Below are 27,101 nucleotides of genomic sequence, written 5' to 3' on the forward strand. Positions count from 1 at the left end.
CTGAGCTAACATCTGCTGCCAATCGTCCTCTTTTTGCTGAGGAAGACTGGCCCTGAGCTAACATCTATGCCCATCTTCCTCTACTTTATATGTGGGACGCCTGCCACAGCATGGCTTGCTCATGCGGTGCCATGTCTGTACCTGGGATCCGAACTGGTGAACCCCGGGCTGCCGAAGTGGAACGCGTGTGCTTAACCGCTGCGCCACCAGGCCGGCCGCTAGAATCCTATTTTTAAGTCTCAGTAATTAAAAAAAAAACTCTGATTCCTCTGTCCCCCACGTGTCCTCAGTTTACGATTGCATTTTTCCTCTTTGCACCCATCTGCTGGCCTTTGCAGTCGTCCTCTCTTCAGTTGCCCCGTGTGCGGTGCCTACCTCACTCCCACAGTCTTCCCCTCCAGCGTAGATCACAGAGGAAATATTTAGTTAGTCTCTGCCAAACATTCTGGCTGTGTTGTTTTGCTTAAGAAGACATGCAGATAAACTGTTTTGATTCTTGGTCTTGGTGCTCTAGGGCAGATGTTTCTCCTATAACGGAGGTATTGCGGTCAGTTGGAAAGAGTGCTGGACCAGAGTTTGGAGAACTGGATTCTAATCCCTGCTGTGCTCCTAATTTGTGGTGTGATCTTGCGCAAGGCACATTTCTATGTCTCAATTTCCTTTTGTCAAAAGAGACTTTATGATAAAGAAGACAGGAATCTATGGATGTGGGATGGGAACCCAGAGAGTATGCCCTGGGGGGTCAAGGAGAGAGTAGCTAGGCTGGAGGCAGAGAACCATTACCATGAGTATCAGTAGAAGAACCAGAAACTCAAATCCAAATACAGACACAATTGATATATATGGTCACTTTGAAAAAGTAGAAAATGTGACAACAAAATTGTGAAAATTCTCCTACAAGGATGACTTTGGGACATAACCGCCTGGTCCACACCTGTTTGCTGTCACCCTTGGGATGTGGGAGGCTTGGCCTTCTGAGGGTTCAGTTCCAGAATTCTTCCTCCCACTTTCCACCTCCTTCATAAACCCAGGAATATTTGAAACTCAGCCCAGATCTTCACCTGGCTTTGATTTCCCCATCATGTGGAGATTGGTCCTTGGAAGTTGTAGTTTCCAGAAAGCTTAAATGTTTGCTAACATATCTAACTTCTGCGTTTGTTGATCACTCCTTCTGTGTGTGGCTGTGTTCCAGTTCTTATGCCCTGAAGGTGCTATGATTTGGTTCCAACAAAAAAGGGAAGAATATTTGGGGGATCCTATCAGTAGGAACTAGGAAATAAAACTAGACAAAAGAAGTGAGAAATGCCCCCTTGGTGTTCCTGAGAGGCAGGTCTTGGAAGAAGAAACAAAGTGGTTTAATGTCTGCCTATGTAAACCACAGCTTTCCTCCCCTCAAACACATACTCAGATAGGCAGAGCTAAACTTCTTCCTTATTCCTGTCCTCTTCTGAAATGATTCTGGGATTTAATCAGATCTTGCCTAGTTTATACTTTTTCTTTCCAGTTAAAGATTTGCAATGGGGCCGGCCCTGTGGCTGAGTGGTTAAGTTCACACCCTCCGCTGCAGGCGGCCCAGGGTTTCGTCGGTTCGAATCCTGGGCGTGGACATGGCACCGCTCATCAGGCAACGCCGAGGCGGCATTCCACATGCCACAACTAGAAGGACCCACAACTAAGAATATACAACTATGTACCAGGGGGCTTTGGGGAGAAAAAGGAAAAAAAAAATAAAGTCTTTAAAGATTTGCGTTGGTTTCCTCCAGTGCAGAATGAGTTGGACAAAGACAATCTCCAAAGTCTTTTGCTGCCCTGTTATTCGTTGTCAGGCATAATTAGCAGAAACTTTCCTAAGTGAGTGCAGAGTGACACCTGTCTCTGTGGGTTAGTGATAAGGACCTGTACTCTCTACTGCTATGGCCAACACTGGGAGGCTCTCAGGCTGCTGGAACTTGCTAGAGAAAGTCAAGGAACTGGATAGAATAGTTCTGGGGAGAAGAGTTACATAATTGGCTGTACTTTCAACTGAACCTTCTTTGCTATCCTGCAGTACTTTTATATTTCTCTAAGTCCCTATGACATACACCACAGTGCTCATCCCATTTTTTTTTGTACTCCATAAGCCAAGACTCCATCCTGACCCTACATCGCTGATGAGGCTGCCTTCTATTCTACCTGGACTGTTAGAGCTAGGCGACACAGAACTCTGGGATATTCCTTTTCTTCAGATAGCTGGGTACTCCCATTCATCCAGCTCTAAGAGAACAGGCAGTAAGCAATTCCTGTAGGCTTTACAGACATGTTCATTGTGAGTGCCAACGTTATCTGGGTGAAATAATAGTTTGACTTGGGGCTTGATATGAGTTGTGAGCCCATGTCTGGCTGTTTGGTACTTTCACCTGTTTCATTTGGTCTTGAACCAAGTTGTCCTAGGCAGATGGCCCACTTGGTAGCTGTCACGTATTGCCTAATGTGTCCTCCCTGCCACACCAGTTCTGGGTGCTCATGAACCATGTGGCTTCTGTGTCTCTCACCAGTCATAGCTCATACGGTTCCCCCTCAGGTGGGTGGTTTTCAGATCCTGCTCACCTCCTCTTTAACCCTCTTCTTCTTCCATTGCTCCCTCTCCTACCTATTTTGCTTAGTTATCTTAGGAAATACCTTTCTTGTTCCCTTCCCTCTTTGATTGTGGGGTAAAAGCTCGCCTAATTATAGCTGATAAGCATGACACCAAGACTGCTTTGGATGGAAAGGAAAGTCAGACATTTGGGATGAGATTAGATGGTGTGGAGAATCAGTGCTGTCAGTCATGTCCTTGTGAACACCTTTGAAATCTCTAAAAATACCTGTCTTTTAATTAACCTGTCCTTTTTCCAGGACCACAATTTGGGATATGTAAAAATTATTTCATTTTATTCCTCTTATGTTTTGTTTTATTGCTAGTAGTTACAGAAGTTTTTTTTTTTTTGTATCTTTATTATACATAAACAGTATTTTAGCCGTATTATTCATTAATGACCTTATCCGGGCATCTAACTACCATGTCTAATATTGTTTCTTTGGGAAAATGTCTTCGATTTATAAGAATAACTGACTGATAAAGGTGTGTTCGGTGAAAACACAGTCTTCACCCTCTGGCCCCTACTGGTGATGTTGCTCTGGAAGGGGCTGACTCTTCCTGTCGTATGGAGAGGAAAAAAGTGCTTCTGCGGAATGCCTGGAGCTGGATCAGAAAGGCTAGATCAGGAGCTACACCTCAGAAATCCTTCCTCCTGGCTGAGTCTCTTGCTGGCAGCCGTAGGTGCTGGAGTGTGCCATGTCTGCCTTTGCCTGAGCTCTTTTCTTTTCTTTCACTGTGTGTCACTTGAGGAAATATTTTAGCTTAAAGCCTGAAGAAGTTCCCTCACTTTAAAAATCATGATCTAATTATGACAGGACCACATTCTTTAAACATGTCGTTTGGTGGAGTTAATTGAATTATCTCCTCCTATTTTTAAGTAGGAAATAATACATTGTTGTTGTGATGCTGTATCAGGTCTTAAATGGAAAGCTTCTAGTTTGAAGCTGTGTATATTTCCAGTAGGATAAATCTGCTGCCAATTTAGGAAAACTGAAGATGTCCCTGTGCTCTGGGTGTAAACTGCAGCATCTCCTTGTGGAATGAAAAATTCAAGAAACCAGGACAATGTTTTGAATAAAATTCCAAATTCTACTAGGTTCCAAGTGACTGAGCATTTCCTGTTAGAGTAGGAAAGCTTATCCGTATGTTTTTGCCTGGGGATAATGTGTGTCACATAGTTCCAAAGAAGTATGTTCATAGCTGATCACCTGTTTGTTTGTCCTTCTTTCTGTGGTGCCCAGAGATTGTTCGAGCTCATCTTTGGTCTCATCTCTTTGAAAAAAGCAGCGTGCATTTTGATTAAGGTTTGGTAGTAAAATCTGTGGCCACAGGGAAGGGAGAAACTAATGGCTTTTATAAGCAGCAAACCTTTCCCCTTTGCTTCATTGGTACCAGGCTGTAAGTAACTGAACTAACCAGCTACACACGCTTATTGTGCAATTTTGAGGTGAGAATGGGCAAAATCCCAGAGCTTGAGAGGCAGATGTGTGGCTACCAGAGAGATGACATCAGCTAGTTTACTGGTGCTGTGGAGAAAGGGGGGATTCCAGGTGCTCAGCCTCCTTCCTGCATGTGGGGGTGTCTAAAGCTACCCCCAGTCCTGTTGGCAGCCAAGGCCTTTGCTTGGGAAAAGGCTTCGTCTAATTCTTGCCTCCTGCTGTCCCCAGAGGGACCTGAAATTGGAAATGGTCTTGCAACCTTGGCTGCAGGAACAGAGTTTTGAGGACTGAATAGACATGTGTGTCTCTGTGTGTCTGTGAGTGTATTTTGTGTTAACGTTCACCGCTGATGAGGGTTTCCAAACTGGGGGTTGGATATGAGGTGAGAAGGGGAAGTGTTGTTTGGGTTTTTTTGGAATCTGTATTGAGTTGCGTTTTTCTTAGAAGGGAAAGCAGTTTATGATCTAACTCATTTTTTACTAAAATTATTATTTTCTTTTGATACTCTTAATGTGGACATAGCACACAACAGGAGGCATTTATAATAACTTCCTTTTTATAAAAGTTCTGCTCCTTCCCCATGATTATCCTGGAACAGAGCCTTACAAAGCCGTAATCTATGACAAATCAGAGAAAGCACTTCTGCTGGAAAGATCTTCCTCTTTGCTCAGCCTTGCCTTGTGTACAGACTTCCAGGAAGTGTGATGGGGCTTCTTGGGAAGCCTATAACTAATAGTAGGAATGGAAAAAGCTTTTGATCTCTGAAGCATGACAGAGAGACTAGAGCTGGGAGGCATTGGAGCCCATGGAGCCCATGAAGCCCTTCTGCTTATTGGCTTTGTTTTCCTGTCAGATGTTGGGCACCTGCTCTGGTTCGACCCACCTCCCTCAAGACGAGCAAAAAAATGAAGCCCCTGCATGGAAAGCAGGCAATAAAGCCACCAGGAAAAACTTATACAAAGATGTTCAGATATCCGCATCCCAGGCCCGCCTTGGGTTTCTTTGGGACCATCAATAGCTTAGGATTTCTCTAAGACTCTTGCTCACATTCAAGTATAGCCACTGCTTACTTGAAGCCATCTGGAGCCAGCCCAGGCTTGTTTTAGCTGGGCATCTTCCCACCACTGTACTTTTCTCTTCTTTGGGGCTTTCAGATATAGGGACCTTCAAGATCTCTGAGCCGTCAGAGTCCTTCTTTTGAGAGTCTAGTTCCTCCCCTTCTGGGCCCAGGAAGCTGTGGTAAGCTCTTGGTTTCTTTCTCAGCTGGGCACTTCTGGGAAGCTGTCTGCATTCCTTTCTGCCCAACTCTCTGCCTCTGGGGCTCTATGGGGTGCGGTTGCTTCATGCCTCTGTGACGCAGAGTAGTAAGCCAGTTCAAGTGAGACCAGCCACTGGAGATAACCAGGAGTTTGCAGGTGAAATTGCCTTTTCTTGCAATCCTGGAACCAGGACCTAGCATTTCATGGGGTGTGGTATGGTATTGGTTCTTCTTAAAACTTCGTCCAGCCTGCTTCCCTGTCTCCTTGCCCCTCTGCAAGGGAGCGGGTGAGGAGTAAGGTTAGTGCTCAGTTTCCTGTGATCTTTCTTTGGCACTGGAGATGGGTGCCTTTTCTGAGGAAGGAGCTTAGAGTCAGGTGAGAGAATCTGTCTTTTGCTCATTGTTTAATTAGGAGTCTTCCCAATCTGGGTATGTTGACACTCTGAATGTTTCTGTAGGCATCCTGGCCCTTGAAGGCATTTGGCACCTTTACCTGGTTTAAAAATCTTTTAGAGGGCAGCATCTTCAGCTCCTGTAAAGTAGAAAGGGCACAAGAGAGCATTGTAAAGCATGAACACTTTGGGCAGAAGATGAGCCAGAAAGGGAGGCTCCTTGCCCTGGATACTACCCAAGGGCATGTTTGTGTGATGGCTGGCAGTGGAGGGTGAGAGTGAATACTTGTAATGAGTAGGAAAGGGTAAGTCAATCTGGAGAGGAAATGGAGGAAGCTGGCTGTGGAGAACATGGAATCTGGGAGTTTTTGCACAGATGGGTTCCAGAGTGGCTAGAGGCCAGAAGTAGTGGGGAGGTGGGTTTGGCATGCTTGCTTGTGCTTGCATTGCTGAGTTCCTTAGGTATGATGGCCGGGAATGCCATCCTCTGGGAATAGGGCTGGTCCCCCAACAGCCCTCCCTACTCTCCATCCATAATATACCTGTGTGATTCTGGCATGTCAGGAGTCCTGGCCTAGAGTGTTCTGGTACAGAGGTGCTAGGTCTGAGAGTGGGCTAGCCAGCCAGAGTTTGCTGTCTCTCTAAGGATGAGAAGCTTCTTTAAAGCTGCCAGTCCTCCCTGGTATGGCCTGTAGTGGTGTCTGTCCCCTGGTAGGTTACAGAGCCTTCTTATGGATGCCCTGCCTCTTTGGGTCTTGAGAACAGATGGGGCTTAATTTAAAGCAGACCTACCTCAGGGGCCCAAATCTGAAATGTATGTTACAAAATTACTGCTAGTCTTGGCTCTTCTTCCCTCTGTCTCTTTTTTCCCTTTATCTTCCCATCACTGTCAGGGATTGTGAGCAGTTGCTGCTATCACACAGGCTGATCAGGACATTAAGAATGGAGCTAAATATAACTGTCTGCATGGTGCTCTGATGTGTTCGGGCTTGTCCTTGGAGAAGAGGTTGATTTGAACCTGTGATAAAGGGGGCCTTTCCACCCCAAACAGAGCAGATGAAAGCAGGGAGGAAAAGGTGGGAAGTACTTCAGGAGTTGGGAGGGTATTGATTCCACCCCTTCCCTCTCCACACCTGCACCCCCAACATTTCCTGTGAATGGTCATGGGCTGGAGAGAAAACCCAGATGTTGCTTTTCAACCATCCAGCAGTCAACAAGTGCTTGCTGAATTTTTCAGGTTAACCAACATTGTGATTCAAATATTATATAAAACTTGCTTTCTGACTGAGGGAATTTATAATCTATTGGGAGAGACAAAATTTGTTAAACAATTAGAGAATATCGAAGATCTTAACTGTGTTTGGTTACTAACTGAATATATTTATAGTTCAGAAATAAGAAAGTTATGTCTTAAAACTCTAGGAAGGGCCAGCCCTGGTGGCCTGGTGGTTGAGTTGGGTGTGCTCTGCTTTCAGTTCCTGGGCAGGGACTTACACCACTTGTAAGTGGCCATGCTGTGGTGGTGGCTCACATACAAAAAGAGGAAGATTGGCAACAGATGTTAGCTCAGCACAAATCTTTCTCAGCAAACCTCCCCTCCCCCCCCAAAAAAATATATAGGAAAACTTTCTTGGAGGAGCCAGGATCTTTCTTGGTCTTTGAAAGTTAGATCGACTTTATATAAGCAAAGGAGAGATGGGAAGTGTTCTCGACCTGGAGAACAGCAAGAATATAGAGAGAATGTGGCACTCTGGGATCGTTGCGATGATCTGCCTTGGGAGCGGTAGGTCTGGCAGAGCAGAGCTGGAAATTTGAACTCTAGAAGTTCTGCCTTTGTGCATAGGAGATGGGAAGTGATGAAGTGAAAATGGAATTTTGTGGAAATCAATTTTATAGAAGAAAGTAGGGAATTTTGGAGAGACTGGCAGTAAGGAGACTCACTAAAGATTTTGGGATGTCAGCAACAGAAATTGAGAGGAAGAGGGTGAATCCTAGAGAATATTCAGAAGTAGAATAGGTAGGGCCTAGACATGGGATATTAAGGATGAGGTTGAGGGGAAGACAGAGGATGCCGAAATTTCTGCCCTGTGAGAGTGGACCATTGCTGATATCTTACGCTTATGAAGTGCTTTGTATCTTTAAAAGGGCTTTTTCACTCATACGTATCTCAGAGTTGTCTGGGCTCTTAGAGTTCATCTAGTCAGTCTGGCTTCATTTTCCAGATGGGGAGATTAGAGCCAAGAAAGAGAAAGGTACTCTTCCCAGCTCACATGGCTATTCAGTGCTAGAACAGGACCTCCAGTCTTGGCCTTCTGTCTCATAGGGGAATTTTAAGGTGAGGAGCATGGAGGAAGGAGTGTGGGGTCAGAAAAAAGTCCTGTCTAGTTGAGTGACATTAGGTGATTACCAATCTCTCTGAGCAAAATGAAGCTTATTCAGAAGCATTCAGACCAGAATCAGTGGTTCTGCTACAAGATTGTTTTTTTTGAGAATCACTAGAAAAGGAAGGTGAACTTCTTGGGTCCTTCTAGTTTTGCGATTCTTAAGAGTACACAAAAATAATGTAATGAATGTGTGTATATGAAAAATGTTGAATTGGATTTCCTGAGAGACTGTGGTTGGTTTCCAATGTGGTGCCTTCTAAGGGAATTTCAAGAGTAATTTGACTTCGTGTGATTTTTACCTTATGTGTGACCACAGAAACTAACTACTGATGGGACAACTCTGCTGTTAGTAGGCTACAGTCAGTGATGGTCAGCAGCCAAGAGCTCAGTGTTCGCAGAGTTACATTATGGCTCTGTTTGTGTTATCTACTTACTCTCCCTACCTCCTCTTAAAACACACACATACACACACATACTTTCCTCCATCCCACTTTCTCTTTCCTTTCCTCTTTTATTCTTTCTCTTTCACTATTTTTCGTATCTCATCCCCCTTCCTCCATCTCTATCCTCCCCACTCTTGTCTGTTTTTTTGTCTAAATACTTCTTCTGTTGCAGCAACTTCCCTTGTTGGTTAAACTCAGACATGACTATGGCAAAGCACCTTGGAATATTCTGTTTTGTGTCTGTTCCTTGATGTGGTGACCACATCAGTGGTCCATGCCAGAATCTGAGAGTCATTCTGGACCTTTCTTCACCACAGTCAGTCATCCTTCAAGTTCTTTTTTTCTATTGAAATAGCTCTTGATCCTCCCTCCTTGTGTCCGTTCTCACTGCCTCATAGAGGAAGGGAGAGAGCAGAGAGAGAGAGATCATGGTTGAAGAAAGAAAAACAGAGATGAGGGTCACCTTCAGTGTCCTTAAAAGCATTTTGTGAACCTCGAAATCCCAATTTAGAGTCTCCATCTTTGCCTCTCACAACTCTCACAGCTTTCTCTGGGTGTCTGGCCGTCTGTGATTGGCTGGTGGTGATGCTTCTGCTGGCTGTATTTGGAGAAATCCTGAGTCTGAAAAGGAACAAAAATAATTTAATAAGCAGTGGTAACTCTCTCGGGTGTACGTAGACAGAATCACTCCTTATCTTCTTACTGAATTTTCCCTAAGTAGACTTCCCCTCCTCAGCTCCTGTGGGCCTTTTCCTTGGAGGAGGTGTGTCCACTCCTTACGGAGTGCAGATGTTATCTGCACTGATGATGAGTGGCTGTAATCTTTCATCTCCTTGAGGACTCTCAAATGGTTGACTTCCTTTCCTTGCTCTGGAGAGCCACTGTCTGCCAATTAAAGACTCTGGAGTCCTATGGCTTGTGAGAAAGAAGTCTTCTGCTGGCATCTATAGTAGTCCTTGACCCTTTGTTCTTTTCACTCTGCCTCCCTCCATCCCAGTCATTTGAAGCATTCGCCAACCAGTTAGATGGGGTGTAGGCAATCACATTAACCCAAGTAAGGAACCCTGACACTGAGGGAATAATAGGCTTTTCTGAATTCTTTCTTTCCTTCAAAAGGTTAAGTGGTACTCACATGTGTTCCTTGACATCCCTGGGAGTGATGCTCAGGAATTCCCCCAAATATGCTATTCTCAGACTTCCAGACAAACTTCCTCCTGTTTCTGTCCTTCAGGATCTTAAATTGCTCTCTCCTCTCCTTCCACATTCCTCTGTTTTTCCTCTCATTTCACACATCTTCCCTTCCTTGCAATCTGGGGTCTAGTTTTTTCCCCTATTGCTTAGGTTTCTCTATGTTGATCTCTAGGTGAGTGAACATTTATAAGCACTTTTCTTTATACAAAAGGCAAGCTGGCTCTTTTCTGCATAAAAATAGGATCCACCTAGTGCGTGTATTGTTAAGGAAGGAGCTAATCATTGCATAAATTAGAAAACTCTAGGTTCCTATTCTTGGAGGAAAAGAGAGAGAATGGTTTAAAAAATGACATATTCTGCCATAGGCCATTGAAATTTATTTAGTAGACTCTCGTCTGTAGACCAGGGCTACCTTCCATATTCCTAGGATAAGAACTGGATTTTGAGGGGCCACTGCTCTTCTCTCTCCCTGATTCTTCTTAAGTCCTTAGGAAAAGCATCATAGTTTCCCATTATGGGAGATAAGCTGGTATGTATATATCCCAGCAATGCCTGATGGAGCTGAAATGCTGCATTCCTATTGTCTAATGTTTCAGTTACAACAGTCAAACCCGAGTCCTTGCTCACAAGCAGCTATCAGATGACAGCTTAGGATAGAAGTTTAAAGATCCACAAGAATTCACTCTGATAGTTAAAAATATCACTTTCTAATTCTGATCATGGTCAACCATGGTTTGGGGAGATGGTGGGTAAGAATTGTTTGGATTCCTGAGCTTTTCTGTGTCGTTGCTAGAGCTCAGATGATAAGAGCCCCAAATGGGAGGTTCTGATGTGAGTAGCAGGAGGGACAAAGAGCAGATCAGGCGGGGCTCGGCTGTCTCTTCTTTCTGTGAGTTTTCTTTATCTCATTTAGCCACGAGTCCCTGGAGATAACTCCATGGACGTAAAAGTGGTAGTTTTCTAACTTCCTGTTCTGCAGGAGGACTTAAGAGCCTCATGAACTAGCCATGTTACCTTATTTCTCTGTTTAAGGGGCTCCACAGACTTGATTTTCTTTTTTTCCTTCAGTATACTTGCCTGAGATGTTACTGAGACTCCATTTCCCCCTGGGTCTGCAGATATAGTGTGTGTCCCCTGGGTACACTATTGTTCCAGCCAGAGTGGAGCAGAGTAAGACATGGACCTGGGTTGATCTGGGCTCGGTGTTTCAGTGAGCGAAACTCAAAATCACACGGACTCATTAGTTGATTCATATTGAACCATTCCTCAAGTCTCTTTCACTTATACCATCTTTATCTTGTGGCCATTCAATTTTTTCCTAAACTTAAGTGTAAAATGCTATTTTTTGTCTTTTAAAAATTTTATCTTGTTATATTTAACCTATGGTTCTTGTTTATGGAGGCCTTTTTTCCTCGATATCTCTGGCATATTAATTATCCCTCCCAGTTAACGTGTCATATGCCTTTTTGATAAGTGTGTCTTACTCAAGTCATTGATAAAAAGGGTAACCATTATAGGATCTAGAAGAGATGGAAGTGTCCAAACTTCTGGGAGTTCCAGAGCACTTCTCCCTAGTTGATACTGATCCATTTTGCAGCACCCTTTGGGCCCAGCTGTCCTGAGTGACCAGACCATCCAGCTGCCAGTGTATTTCTGTTTTATCCACAAGATCAAGAGAGATTTTTCTAGAGCCAGCCCAGTCTAGTGGTTAAAGTTTGGCACTTTCACCCCTTCAGCAGCCCGGGTTCGTTTCCTGGTCACAGAACCACATCATGCATCTGTCAGTTGCCGTGTTGTGGTGGTGGCTCACATAGTAGAACTAGAAGGACTTACAACTAGGATAGATAACTATGCACTGGGGCTTTGGGGAGAAAAAACGGAAGATTGGCAACAGGTGTTAGCTCAGGGCGAATCCTTCCCTGCCAAAAAAAAAAAAAAGAAAAAAGGAGAGATTTTTCAGAAGTCTAGAAAAATTGTGTCCCTGGCGTGTTTTTTTGGTGAGGAAGATTGGCCTTGAGATAACATCTGTTGCCAATCTTCCTCTTTTTGCTTGAGGAGGATTGTTACTGAGCTAACATCTGTGCGTATCTTCCTCTATTTTGTATGTGGGACGCTGCCACAGCATGGCTCGATGAGCCGTGTGTAGGTCTGCACCCAGCATCTGAACTGGTAAACCCTGGGCCACCGAAGCAGAGTGTGCAAACTTAACTGCTACACCACCGGCCCGGCCCCATGGTGTTCTTTGGTATATGTGGGTGCATATATATGTGTTTATTTATATGATACATAATATATATCATATACAAGTATATATCATGTAAATATGTATGCATATTATTTTTTAAACCCCTAAACTATTATTTATAGACTACTGGCTATCCATTGCTGAGTGTTTTGCATATATTATCTCCTTTATTCTCCACAATAATTCTTTATTAACTTTATTAAATAAAAGTAATGCTGTTTTTTAGTGTGATTTGTACTTAATATCCAGTGATCAGTGCTTCCTTCTCTATGTGCTTGCCACTTTTCACATTTCATATATTGTGTTATGGAGGTTTGCCTATGATATCACTTATTTAATAAATACTTGTCGAGCACTTGCTATGTGTAAAGAAAGCAGTACATTACAGCCTGTTGGAAATTCAAAGACGACTAAGAAATGGTCCCTTTGCTTGGAAGAGCTTATATGTAATTAAAAATGTGGAGGAATGACTAAAGGCTTTGTGGGGGAAAGAGAGAAAGCAAAATTACACGAGAAAGAGAGTCCTGAGTGTGAATGGAATGCTGAAACTAGCCCACGTCCAAAGTTCTAAATGGAGATCTTCGGAAACCTTAGTGGTGGTATGTTCCGTGTTAGAACCTTTTTACAAAGTGGAAGGCGTCTAGTTGACTGACAGTGTCGCGTCCTAGCGCAGCATTTTGTTGGAGTGTCTCCCTGAGTCTGAGGGTGAGGAGAGGCAGGCCTGGAAAGAGGGTCTCCTTTGGAAATCTTTCATTTAAAAAATATTATTAAAAATATTGAGAGTATATATTTTTTATATGTACAGTTTAAGTATGAATATTCATGTACCTGCCATCTAGCTTAATAAAGAAAACATTACCATTAGCTTTGAAATCTCCCATCTGCCCTTACCAGTAATTTGATTAATTTAAGAAAATAAATATATAAGTTAAACTATAGAAGAAAAATAGTAACAGTGTAGAGTATTAAGAACTTAGTAAAAAGGAAAAATTGCTAACGTGTGATTATTGTTTTAATGTAATTTCCTTTTTCACTTGTATGTGTTTGCATTTTAGTGTAGTTATAGCTTATGCATAATTAGCATTATCTGATGCTGTTAAAGTCTTCGTAGTCGTCACTTAAAGTTAATGTTGAACTAAGTAGTACATGTATGTGTTGTAAATCAAAAGATACAAAAAGGTGAACAGTGAAAAGCAAGTCTCCCTCCCACGGTGGCTGGAGCTAATCGCTGTTACCAGTTTGTGGACTGCAGTCGTCTCTTTAATGGCTGCACAGTACTCCAGCTAGTGCAGTGTTTTTCAGACTGCAGGTCATTATTAGTGAGTTGGGAAATCAATTTAGTGGGGTTCTACAAGCTTTGTTTTCTTAATGAAATAGATTAGGATAAAAAATAGAAGAGAGCATCACATATAGTAAAGATAAGTATTTTTCGAGAAACCTTTTTGATTCAGTTTTATACACACATGCACATGCTTTCTCATACTGTATTACAATATAAGATGTGTGTTTTACTATGGGTCATGGTCAAAAACACTTGAAATTTCCCAATCTAGTAATGGTTGACATGGAGGTTGTTTCTGATTTTTTATTATTATAAATAATGCTGGGAACATGCATTTTTTTCCTCATACTTTGGAATTTTTTCTTAGGATAACTTCTCAGAAGTGAGGATACTGAGTCAAAGGATATGAGCATTTTAATTGACCTAGCCAAGTTACTTTCCAAGAGCTGTGTCCCATTTAATAAGTGCCATCTGTACTTTGTTCAGCATAGATTATTTTTGTTTTAACCCAGACATTTTTCTATGCATTATATATGTGATTCATACTGTTTTTTTAACAAAATGGGATAATTTATTACTTTTTCTCCCGTAATCTAAAGTAAACACTTCCCTATTCTACTAAATGTTCTTCTCCAGCTGTGCTGCTCATTCTGAGGGCAGCTTTTCTCGGCTGTGGGGTGTGACAGGTGACTACTCTAATGCTTCTCAGACTTGAGTCATCCTTACCCACCCTTATGATTTGTACCACATTTACTTTTATTCATTTGTCTTTAAATTGGCTTTTTTAAAGCTTTCTATTTTAAAATAATTTTACACTTATGGAAAAGTTGCAAAGACGGTACAAGTTCCCCTAACTTATGTAACTATGGTACAATTATCAACTAAGAAATTAATGTTGGTATAATGTAAACTGTAGACTTCATTTGAATTTCATTAGTTTTTCCCATTAAGGTCCCTTTTCTATTCCAGGATCTAATCCAGGATCCCTCATTACCTGAAGTTGTTGTGTTTCTTAGTCTCCTCCAATCTCTGACAGTTCCTCAGGCTGTGCTTGTTTTTTATGACCTTGTGACTTTTGAGGAACACTGGTCAGTTATTTTATAGAATGTCCCTAAGTTGGATTTATTTGATGTTTTCTCATAATTAATTGGAGGTTATGCATTTTGGGAAGATGGGGCCGGCCTGGTGGTGCAGCGGTTAAGTTTGCACGTTCCGCTTCAGCGGCCCGGGGTTTGCCGGTTCGGATCCCGGGTGCAGACATGGCACCGCTTGGCACGCTATGCTGTGGTAGGCGTCCCACGTATAAAGTAGAGGAAGATGGGCACGGATGTTAGCTCAGGGCCAGGCTTCCTCAGCAAAAAGAGGAGGATTGGCAGTAGTTAGCTCAGCGCTAATCTTCCTCAAAAAAAAAAAAAAAGATTTTGGGAAGAACACCACAGAGGTGAAATGCCCTTCTCAGTGCATCATGACGGGGGTACATGATGCCAGTGCGTCTTACACTAGTAATATTAACTTTGACCACTTGGTTAAGATAATGTCTGCCAGGTTTCTCCACTGTCAAGTTAACTGTTTCTGCCTTTGTAATTAATAAATATCCTGGCAGAGATAATTTGAGGCTTTAAAAATATCCTATTTCTTTTTAAACTTTTACCCACTAATTTAAGCCAAACAAAACTAAAAGCAAACAAAAAACATATATACCTTCTTTAGCTTTGGTCTCATTATTGAGATCAGTGAAAATGGCATTAATGGCTGGTTATCTTTTTTCTTAGGTGCACTAAGATAAATATAAAAGTATTAAAATTTAAAAAAAAGTCCATATACCACTTAGAATCATCTTGTATACACACCACACCTTGGAAACCCGGGACCACTTTGAGGTGCTAAGCACCAGAAGGTTTAGGTTCTGTGGTGATATTGCTGATTGGTTAGTTGGTTGGTTGGTTTCCTTAGTTCATGTATTAAAAATTTATTAATTGTACTTGGTACAGAGCCCTAAACTAGGATTCAGAGTTAAGACATAGTTCTTGCCGTAAAGAATATTACAGGCTAGGAAGAGAATTAAGCCGAATAAGCCTTGGTGCACTAAAATATAAGGCAGGGGCTGGCCTAGTGGCGCAGTGGTTAAGTGCGCACATTCCACTTCAGCGGCCTGGGGTTCACCGGTTTAGATCCAGGGTGCGGACATGGCGCCGCTTGGCAAGCCATGCTGTGGCAGGCGTCCCATGTATAAAGTAGAGGAAGATGGGCATGGATGTTAGCTCAGGGCCAGTCTTCCTCAGCAAAAAGAGGAGGATTGGCAGCAGATGTTAGCTCAGGGCTAATCTTCCTCAAAATAAATAAATAAATAAATAAAATACAAGGCAGTGAGCATGGCTGACACTGGAGTAGTCGACTGTTTGTTTCAAGGAGTACAGGGGGTAGGGGTAGAGAATCTAGTCCAGTCAGGGAAAATCAGGGAAGATAGCATGGAGGAGGTGACACAGTCTAGGCCCAGACTTCTGCAGCTTTGCCGATCTTATTCTGAGGGGTACTCCTTTCCCAGCTCAAGGTATTTTCTTGGTTGTATCATGAAAAAGCCATTTGAGTCCGCCTTCCTCTTACTCCCCCATCTCGTTTCCCCCGCACTTTGTACCCTGCCTCCCCCATCCTGAAGCTTCCTTCATGCCGGGTTAAGATCTTGGTTGTGCCCAGAGTTCTAAGCCAAGTAAGCATGAGAAGCCCTTTCTGGAAGGATAAGATGGTGTTTTTAGAGGGGGTCTGTGATAGCGCCTCCTCAGTCCAGTCTTTCCTGGCCCCAAGGCTATGTTTATGTGGCCCAGTCTTAAAATGTTCAGACTTAGTAAGGGGTAGTAGTCAGTAGTCCTGTGGATTTGAGAGATTCTAGGTAATTGGCCCATATATGAACTTTGTGACAGATACTCCAAGAGACTGGATCAAACCACTGAGTACCTTGATCTGAACTTTGAGCTTCATATTGAGGATTGTAAGCTGAGTGGAGATGAACTCAGGCTGGAAGGCTGGCAGACCGAAGGAGAGTGTGCTCAACCCAATATGAAGATGTCCAGTAGCTGCTTCACCACAGGGCTGTGGGATCTAGGATAATTATGGGCTGAATCCCACACTTTCCTAGTTCAGAGCCTTAAGGTTGGGGGATGGAAGATAAGTGGGAGGCAGGTGGGATTAGGGCAGGAGTTAAGACCTGGGAGAATTTCCTACCGTAAAATGCCAGGACTTGAGCATATAATGAGTATTTCTCTGTTTTCCTAAGAAGGCTATGCAGGCAAAGTATGTGTAGCAGTGGCCAGCACACTGGAGGTCCTGCCAGATATGGCTCCCAGGCAGAGGAGGGCTGGGATTGCCATCTGGAGGGAGACATTGTTTTATTGATTTAAAGACCCTGGTAGAGCTCGTGAAGAGACTGCTTGATTTGCAGTAGGCAGATTGTCTTCCAAGAGAACTTTGTTAGATACTGCCAGTTCTTCTGCTTTGTAAAGGCAGCTTTGTCTCAGGGTGATGGCTGGGACTCAGTCTCTTGGCAGAGCCTGAGTCTTCTTCCAGGCACTTCCTAGGCCATTTCCTAATTTCCCCATCCTGTGTTTGGCGCCTTTCTTCTCTCTCCAGCTTTCCTTAGGCAGGAAGTCCAAATCTCCCATCTTTTCCTCCAGGAAAAGCTGCCTTTTGTTAGTGATAGTCTTCTGTCTAATCCCAGGCAGGTGACTCCAGGGCCCCAGGCCAGGGGTTCTCCTGAAAGGGTTAGATGGAGACTCTGTAGCTCATGAGACAAGAAGTCTTTCTGCCACTTTGGGCTCATTCAGAAAGCAATGGGACTAGGCGACTAGGACAGAACAATAGGACTAGGTGACTGCGGTAGAACAGTGTAATAGAACATTCAAGCTAGAAGGACCCTTGGAGAAGAACTTTCAACAGCCCTCTCATCGTATGCAGGAAAACGCAGAGGCCCAAAGGGGACAGGGACTTGCTCAAGGTCTCACCACCCCAGAAACTGGGACCTGGGCTCCAATCTGCTGATCCTTTCTCTACTCCTGGATTTTTAAGTTTTCCCTTCTTAACCACATTGCCACTCAGAGGTAGAAAAGGAGAATTATAAAGCCCTAAAGGGCTCTTGTGCAAACCTGCCTGCTCACTTGGCAGCCAGAGCCCAATAGGAGAACTGGGCAGGACACATGTCTGATTCCCTGTTACTTGGGTAGGCTGGCATCTTCAGTAGGGATGCTGCTGGACCCATATCTGGTGAGCATTGGGAGCTAGGCTCCCCAGAGGCATCTCTTGGGCATTCTAGGATCCAACCAGTAATATTAAAACAATAGCTCATTTTTCTTGAAGTCCCTTAATCCCAGAATAAGGAGTGACTTTAAAAGATTTATTCAGCTCCTGTGTTTTCAGATTTGGAATTTCAGTTGTTTTTAAAGAGACAAGAAAATACTATAGACTCTTCTAGTGATCAAATCTAGAATCTAATTATCATACATATGTACACACACACACATACATATACACATATATATATATATTCTCTTGCTACAATGTAAATCTGTCCACTCAAATTCCCTCATCTTATGGAAGGGACAGCTGTATCTCTTTTTTTTTTTGTGAGGGAGATTGGCTCTGAGCTAATATCTGTGCCAATCTTCCTCTATTTTGTATGTGGGTCACAACCACAGTATGGCTTGATGAGCAGTGTGTACATCTGTGCCTGGGATCCAAACCCGTGAACCCCAGGCTGCCAAAGCAGAGTGTGTGAACTTAACCACTACACCACCAGGCCAGCCCCTGTTTTTGTTTTTTTAAAGAGTCTTTTTTAATGATTCATTTATCCTACACACGTTAATTGATTGCCTACTCTGAATGAAATGCTAAAGTAGATAGACCTCAAGGGGCTCACACCTGTGGGGGAGACAGGGGTGCAAGTAACAGTGATGAAATGATATAAATACCATAATAAAGGCATCTTCACACTGCAGTGGGCTTGCAGACTAGACAGACAGATTCTGCCAGGAGATCAAGAAGTATTTCAGAGGGGAGGTGATAACTGAGTTGGGCCTGGAAGGCAATAAGAGTTTGCTAGTGGGGAACGAGAGGCACTCAGATAAAGCTGACAGCATGAGCAGTCGGGGGAGGGAGAGGAGAAACAGTTTTCAGAGCACCAGGTGGGGTGCTGTGGTCATGCCTGTAATGGGGTGGTGGCAGCAGGGGAATTGTGGGCGTCCCCCTTTTGGTGGTAAGGTATGTATGAGGGGGTTGCACTTAGTCGCACTGCTGTCGCTGTTATTTAGGGCTTCATTATTTTCCCCCAGACCGTAGTTTTCAGATTTTTCTTTTAGTAATGGAAAAACATTTTTTTCCAAGCAGCATTTTACACCCATCTCCAGATTATAAAACATAAGACAAATTTTTAAGTAAAAATGTATTTTCTGTTAAGCACAGTGACCTGCAACGTGGAGGTGAGAGAAGGCGTTTTTGTCCCTGAATGGAGCTGACTTGAGAGAACCCTCTCGTCTGTGGGAGTTGGGCCATTCCTGCATCCCGCTTGGTTTGGCAATAACGCTGGTGGTGGAGTGCCTGTGACTGAACACTCTGGTAATGGGAAAGGCTATAAAACCCTGGAGCGCGTCCCCAGAAGAGTGACCTTACGAGGAAAGTTCTGGGAAACAAACCACAAGGAGACTTTACAGGAATTTTTGGTTGAGCCCACAGGCGAGGCACATGAGGAAAGGAGATGTAATTATAGTTTGTAAGTCTATGAAAAGATACAATGAATGACATGAAATAGTGGTTCTTGTAAGTTTCTTCTTCCTGTAGGACAGGAAGAAATGGGTTTTTATGCATTCATTCAGCAGATATTTATTGTGTCTCAGCTGTGAGTTGGGCCCTATAGTAAATGCAGGGAATATGTTAGCAGAACAGTCAAGGTTTCTGCTCCTAAGGAACTCATGGGGGAAGACTGACAGCAAGTAATGGCACAAACATGCAATTATAGATTATGGTGAGTGCCATGAAGGAGAAGTCCTCATTTTGATTGGAAGATCATGGAAGACTTCTCCGAGGAGGTGAGAGGCAAGTCGAGGCAAGGAGAGTAAGAGTCAGCTAGGCAAAGACAGGGTGTGGGGGAGTGTCCTAGGCAACCGGAGACAGCTGGGAAGAAGTCTGGGACTTCTGGGGAACTAAGAGAAGGTCTGAGTGGCTGGCACACAGAGGGCACGGAGAGGAGGCTGGAGAAGGATCCTGCTGGGCCTTACAGGTCCTGGTAAGAATTTTGGTTTTATCCTAAGTGCAGTGGGAAGCCATTGAAGTGTGTTAAGCAGGAAATGACATGATCTGGTATACAGGGGTGATTCAGACAGCTCTGTGGAGAATGGAGTTTGAGGGCAATAGTGGAAGCTGGGGTGATTAGGAGGTTTTTGCACTAATTAAGGGGAGGGACTAGGGTGGCAATGGAGGTGCTGAAAAATGGACAGATACAAGATATATTTTGAAAGTAAAATTATGTGGAATTGGTGAATGGATTGGATGTGAGGAGAGAGGTAGGGTGATGTAAGTATATCTCCTGGGTTTCTGGCACAAGTATGCATGCGGGCCTCTCAGCAGATACTAGACCACATAAGGCTGGAAAGGCCCTGTCCTTCGGGAAAGGCCAAGTAGGATCGATCTTGCAGAGGCAGCAGAGGGATTCAGTTGTCCTCTTGCCCTGCCCAGTTCAAGGAGCTCATCACTATAGCAGCACTCAAGCAAGGATTCTAGTTCTGCGGCTAATGGGCCCCTCACCATGTCCCTTCCCCCTGAGAACAAGGCCCTCAGGAACCTTTATAACTGCAGCATGCCACTAGGGGGAGCATGGCCTGCATTCTGTGTCTCTGGTCTCGAGGGCTTTCTGAAGTTTGGATTACTTTAGAGACTGACTTGTATCAGCTTCAGTACTCAGCCCTGGCCCTTGGCCCATCATGCTTAGAAGAATGCCTGACATACGGTAGGTGCTCAGTAAATGTTAGTTGATGTTAATATTATAACTGTGAATATTATCTTATTGTAGAAATGGATGGTCGTCATCTCTTCTTTCTCAGTATGGAGGCTGGGCAAGTGGAATGTGCATTTTGAGGGTCAGGAGGAGAGCAGAGGGCTGCCTGTTGGGAATGGGAAGAGGGAGGAGTTTAGTGATTTGATGGTGTTTCACTTGCTGTTTCATCCTGTTTTCCTTTGTAGATTTGGGACACTAGGGCCTAGGAGGGATTCCTGAGCTGGTACTTGGGTCAGTCAGGTTGGGCAATAGTGGAGCCAGGCACTGCCAAGGGCTTCTGACCCCTGCTCCGCATGGGGCACGTGCAGCCACTCTGCTGAATATACGGACTTGGGAGTTGAAAGGCTTGGGTACTATTTCTAGGTCTGTTATTTTCTGGTTCTGTGACCTGGGGCAAGCCATTTGATCTCTCTTTAAAATTTTTTTTCATCTGTTAAATTAGTATGATGATACTAGTCCTAACTTTCAGGCCTATTGTGTTGAACAGATAGCCAAGATTTGTGAGAGTATTTTGGAGAAGTGTAAGGTAATTTCTGGCTGTAGGGCAGGACATCTTTTCTCTAATCTGTGCATCAGTACATTCTACGTCTCATCGATGCTATCATAGAGTCTTTAGGCTAAAAAGATGGCAGTCAGGCCTACCTCACCATGACTCAGAGAGATTCTCTACCTTCTGCTGGGAACCCAGCCTTGTAGTTCATAACTGGTTATCAAAAAATTGTTAGTTTTTAAGATCAGATGGCTGTGTACTTTAGTGGAAAGTACACCAGACTAGGGGTCAGTGGACTGGTCTCTACTTTTAGTTCTTCAGCTGCCTAACTAGGTTTATAACTGTGGACTAAACATTTGGTCTCTCTGAGCCTCAGTTTTCCCATCTATAAAATGGTGATAATAATGTATATCCAGAGTATTTCAAAAGGTTTTGAGAATCAAACAAAATAGTGCATGTAAAAGAGTGTTACAAAGCAGAAATGTCTGTGGAGGGATTAATCTTAGAGGACCTGGGGTGTCCCAGGTACTGTGCTAGCTCTTGGACAGGAGTGATGTTATTACTGGCTGTGACAGCAGCTCACAGAAAGCCGGGGCTTTAGCTGCTGGCCCTGAGCAGGGCAGAGAGATGAGGCTGTATTTGTATCACATTTGTTGCTTGGGCTATGACTCTGGATTTGCCCAGGACTTTTACTGGTCCTGACCCAGTGTCTTTCCTCTCCATTGCAGGAAGATGAGAGACTGCTTGAGCACCAGCCCTAGTACCAAGAATCCCTGTACTGGCTAAAGCCATCGCCACGACCTGGGCAGGCAGCAAGGTAAGCAGGGAGGCCAGTCCAGGCGAGCTCCTGGGATGTGAATGCATTTCCGCCTCAACTGCTGCCCAGAAAATCCCAAGTGTACAGACAAGTCGAGGCAATGCATCTGGGTCTCCCTACCCGTGCTCCAGGACCCAGAGGAAGGGCTTGCTTCCCCTCCAAGTGCTCCAGCTAGCTCCCTCCCCCCTGAACCGGGATTCTTCTAAGTTATAAAAAATGAGACACTGGAGGGGAGGAAAACAAGTCCGCTCACTCTCTTCTCCCTTCTCCCCTCTGAGCTGTTCAAGCAAGTTCCCAGGAGCAGCCTAGAGCCGTTGTTTGACTGGAAGGGAGGTAGGAGGAGTGGAATGCGTGCAAAAACCGAGCTGATCAAAAGACAGTGCTGTTTCATGGAAGCCTCCCAGAACTGAGAGAGAGAGGGAGAGAGTAGAGGGGAGAGAGAGAGAGAGAGAGAGAGAGAGAGAGAGAGAGAGAGAGAGTGAGTGAGTGAGTGAGTGAGTGAGTGAGTGTGTGTGTGCGCGCAGTGGCGAGAACAGTGTCTCCATGACAACTGGCCTGGCCGGCTAGCAGTGCTCTGCTCATTTGGCTGGAAGGAGCTCCACGAAAGGTCAGAGGAAGGAGCTGTGGGAAGCTCGCAGCAGGTATCGGAGCTTAAGTGAGTGGATTTGGGGGCCCTGGGCTCCCTAACAGACTGTGGAGTGAGCCAGACTCTGCCGAGAATGGAGTGGGCAGGAAAGCACCGGGACTTTCAGGTAAGGTCAGCTCCGGGCTTAGATTGTTTTTCCTGCTCTCCTGGCCATAGTCTTGGGCTGTGTTCTGGGAGGCAGGCGAGTGTCTGTACTCTCTGCTCAGGGTTTGGGGCTCAGGAATGATGTCATGCTCCAACAGTTGGATTCTATTAGCTTAAGGAGGAGGGAAACAGCCAAATTTCTTGACTTTGCAAATCTAGCTGCTCTCACTCTTGCTGAACCTGAGGTGTTAGACTTCACTATAGAAATCGTCTTACTTTTATTTAGCACAGAGGCTCAGGGTATATTACAGGAAGAGTCTTTCATACAGAAAACACATTATCATCACTCCAGCATTATGCTTTTAATTCTTACAGGGAAACTCCAGTGTCTTTTGAGTGGTTTGGTTTGTTCTAGTGAACACTGTCTGTTTTGTCTCTTGGTGCTGCTATGTCTGACCTGTAGTAAAAAAAAAAAAAAAGCTAATTAACTCAGCTAGGAGCCTATGGTGAGTTCCACATCTCTCTGGAGTGGTTATTAGGACAGAGGGACTATCTTAGGGATATCTGAACTGGGGTCAGTCTCTCTCTCTCTCCCCCAGGTAGCTTGGTAAGAAGTGAGCTATCCTCCTTCATTAATAAGGTCCATCACAGGCTTTCCTAAAAAATATATGAGGTGGAGGTGGGGGGAGTGTCTTGGGGTTAGGGGACCTCCAAAGAGGTTTCTTACCCAGATAGCTCAGTGAGCTCTCAGTGGCAGCTGCTACGAACTAGGGTGCCTGAGGAGACATGAGGTACTGTGGTTGTGCCGGGTGGATTCCTTGGGTTAATATTTTAACCAAATCTCAGGGCACACATCGTCCACACTGGGCACTGCTTCTACTCTGTTTGTCCTGTGTTTTTTAAAAACTTGTCCTGACCTAGAGGAGTGGTGTGTAGTGAGCTCAGTGTGGTCTAGGAGAAGAGTGCCAGAAAGGCACTATTATAGGTGATGGGCTAGCTGTAGCTAGTTTGTCAGTAATCTTATTAGGAGGATTAATGCAGCAGACACTCCTTGCAGTGGAGACCCATAGGAGATGAGCTTCCGCTTCAGCCATGTTATATCTTACGCTTACTCCTAAGCCTCAGGGAACTTTGTGGATGCCTTTGGTTTCTCTGTGGGATGAGGGAACAGCTGCTATCCTGGCTCCTCGGTTTTTCTTCTTGAACTTTCTGAACAGAATGTCTTTTGTATTCTGGCAAACAATGAGGGGGCCTTCTGATTAACTTCGGGTCAGCTTGCCAATGAAAGCACTGGCCGTGTCCCCAATTCGGGCTCCCTGAATGTGTACATGTATGCATCACTGTTGTGGTCTGAGGGTCCACAAGGGTGAACTCAATGGCCCTGGACTTCAGATGGGCCACTTCTAAAGTGATGCCTCCCTTTATTACACTCCAGGGATCCTCTGCTTGGCTGAACCCTCTGTCTCACTGGGGGGATGCGGCCTAGCACTATTGGTTGGGATTAAAATTGGGGGCTGTGAGGAGGCGGCCTCTCTGAGTCAGTGCGCCCTTCAGTGGGCAGTGCAAATCCAGGGTCTCAGTTCTGCTCTGCTTATGAGGATGTGGTTGGGGCTGCTCCAGTTTTATTGCTGCCACACATGTGAAGAGTGCTAGCAGATGATCTTTCTCTTGGTGTAGCAGAATGAATAATGAATTTGGGGTTGGGAGACTTGAATCCATGGCCAGCTTCTGCTACTTGTCATCAAGGTGGCCATGGGCAAGACCCTTAACCTCTACGACCTTCAGATTTATTGGCTGTGAGGTGGGGATAATAACTACTTCACAAGACTTTTGGGAGGAGCAAATACAATAATTTCCATGAATGTAGTTTTGAACAAGTCAAATGCTATATAACGTAAGATGTTATGTGTTGAAGCTTGAAGGATGGCCCCATTCTCTTCTGGAAAGTCACTTTGCCTCTTTGTTCTGGTTTCCCCATTTATAAAGTGCCCTTTTCTTTTCTGCATTTATAAATAAAAATGAGAAAAGCCTTAGAAACTCTTCAAGATGTTAAAGGAAAGAAATAGTGTTTTCTTTGGGTTGGGAAGTTTAGAAAGAGTGATGTTCACTGTAGACTTTGAGCCTCATAACTGACCCTTCGGAGATGAAGCTTTCGTTAGTCACCTGACTCGTATTTTCATGTAGAGGAGAGGGATTCCAGGGACTCTTTGTTTTTCCAGTGTCCCACAGCCACCTGGCAGTTATGTGTCATGAATTTTAGTAGCTTCTGAAAGAGAGGCTGCTGGTTGCCCGCCTGGTTCCCTCATCCTGGTAGGTTCTGCTGGGGAAACTGTTTCGGGTGGGCAGAGAGGCCTTTCTCCTCTGTTCGGGGTTTGCAAGGCAGGGTTCTAACGGGCAGGAAGAGTTATTGCTCTGAAAGGCTCCTTGGGGGCTGGGCAGCTCTTTCAGGAACCTGTGTGGCTACAGCTTAGAGGGAAACAAGGAAGTGGGAATTCCAAGGGCAGAGAAACTTGATATGCCATGGGACTGTGCCAGGGAACAGAGTAACAGGGGAGGAGAGACTCCAGGCCAGGGCATCCCAATCAGTCCTCAGTGCGTCTGCAGGGCTCTCGGCACTCTAGATGGGGGCACAGGGAGAGGCTGGGCACCCCACCCACAGCCTCAGCTCTTGTTGTAGGACAGGGGAAAACCTGCCAGCCGTGCCCTGGAGTGGTGTCTGGGAAGAAGCCCCTGAGGAGACTCTAAGTAGGCAGATTTTTTTTCTTTAACGACAGAGCCGTTTTTCCAGGTGAATCATGTCACAGCAGCCTCTAAGGCCTGAAGGAGAAGTTGTCCACAGCTTCGATTGGGGCTGCAGCTGTTCCCCGCTCCTCGTCGGTCCAGCTTCCCAGAGCTGAGTCACAAATTGGATCCCTCAATGTTCCTTAAGGATTAAAAAGTAACATTCCTGTTCTCACTCCCTCTCTCTCCTCTTCCTCTACTCCAGTACTTCCCTGCACACTTCCCCCCGCCCCCTCTCAAATTAGAATAATCAGTTACCCAGGGAAGTTGAAACTTTGAAATACGTTGGAGGACAGGCCAAGGGCATCCTCAATTCTGCTGGCTCTGCCCCTGTCCCTGGAATGAAGGGTTTGGGTGGCCAGTTTTGGAGGGGTACTCCACACTCCGTATGTCATGGCCACACTGCTGGCCTGGAACCAAGACAAGCTGTGCTCCATTCCCCACCGAATCTGATTCTAAGAATACTTCGGGGAGGTCCACTGGGCACCTAGGGGAGGTGGGAGAGTTTGAGTCCTGGGCCTTCCAAAGCACCTCCCTGCAGGCAGGCAGGACTGAGAGGCTGAAGAGCGTGTCTCCCTGTTGCTTCTTTTAGCTGTTACCTATCACTGCTCTGGAGACTCCTGATTTCCAGTGTTGGGCCCAAGAGAGTTTGCTGAGGCGGCCAAGCAAAGGGAATACGTACCTGAGCCTGGAGGAGGCCAGGCAGCAGCCCCGCAGAGCTTTGGCTGGGTCTCCCTTCTGTGCCTCTACACTAGCTTGGGAGGAGAGGATGTTTAGGGCAGGGTGGGGGGAGGGGAAGGGGAAATCTGCTGGCAGATAATTGAGGTCTTTGAGTTAGAGGAACCATGGAAAGTGGAGAAGGGGCCAGGAGGGCATGAAAGAAAAAAAATGACCATCTGGCGTAGTCTGCACAGATTTCTCTTTAAAGCTTGTGGGAAAATGTGCTAGTGATTGCCTTCTTCTGAGGGGAGGGAGGGAGACTGCATCTCTTTTATGCTGGAGAGGAGGTGCTGTGTGCCTCTGTCTCAGTGGGTGGGTGGGGTAAAGTGCTGGGTGCATCTGTCCTAGGGCAACATGCCACTTGATATTGTCTGATAGAAAAAACCTTGGGGTCTCTTCTCTGTTTCAGATGTAGGCCCTAGAAAGCATGCCTCTGTGTGTGTGTGTGTGTGTGTGTGTGTGTTTGTTTGTTTAGGGACCAGGAAGATGTTAAATGAGCCTAGACTACCTTATTGAAGGATTTCTCCAAAGATCCCTCCTCTTATTTTTTTTTGGCTCTGATACGCTGTTGTTGAGGGGCTGTTGAAATTACCACAGCACTCTTCTAAAAACTTCCTGAACGTTACATTGCACTGTCCTTATAAAGGGTGAATTACGTGCAATTAGGGTATGAAGCCTTCTTAACCAAAGCTGACCTATTCCTAAGGATTTGTCATGAAACCCCTCGTTTGTCAAAGAGCCAGACACTTCTTGTGTGGCTTGTCACTGAAGAGTTTGTATGTGAGGTGGAGATTGACTAATAGGAAGTAGCACAGTGAATGAAGGACTGTGTGAACCTGGGAAAAATGAGATAAACACGATTATGAGAAACAAGATCTGAAGCAGTTGGAAGACTACTAGAAGGTACAAAAGAGAGGCCCTGGGCAAGGGGACTGAGGAGAAGGTAGTTCTTAGGGGCAGCTGGGGTGATAGATAGAAGGGGGTACCTGGGCTGACCAAGGAGGCTTTACAATTTACCAGAAGGCTGGCCTGCCCCTGGGGGCTTCAGGGAGACAGTGTTGCCTGGGTCCTCACAAGCACTGGGAAGGTGACGGTGGGTGGCAGTGGCTGGCTTTGGGGTTGACACTCCTTTTCATTTGCTCTTAGGCTCGGAGGTATCTCTGGTGTCCATGTTCCCTCTTGGTCTGCTCACCCATTTAGTCAGTGAAACAGGGGGCCTGGGCATAGGGCTGGGGAGGATCTAAAAAGCATCAAGTGTGCGACTTATCTCATATAT

General features: G+C 44.9%; 1 protein-coding gene across 4 annotated transcripts in view; it reads left to right on the forward strand.

The window, feature by feature from the left end:
- DENND2B (DENN domain containing 2B) overlaps positions 1-27,101 on the forward strand; it is a 150,712-nt gene that overhangs the window by 23,789 nt on the left and 99,822 nt on the right. For 2 of the 4 annotated variants that reach the window (XM_046685297.1, XM_046685302.1), the window contains exon 2: positions 21,506-21,594. The gene's annotated coding sequence lies outside the window, so the exon portion shown is untranslated. Of the gene's footprint in view, positions 1-21,505; positions 21,595-22,110; positions 22,347-27,101 lie in introns of those variants that run through there. The other 2 variants (XM_046685296.1, XM_046685301.1) reach the window with 2 other exon arrangements.

This window comes from Equus quagga, chromosome 14 (genome assembly GCF_021613505.1).
Source record: "Equus quagga isolate Etosha38 chromosome 14, UCLA_HA_Equagga_1.0, whole genome shotgun sequence".
Classification (NCBI taxonomy): domain Eukaryota; kingdom Metazoa; phylum Chordata; class Mammalia; order Perissodactyla; family Equidae; genus Equus; species Equus quagga.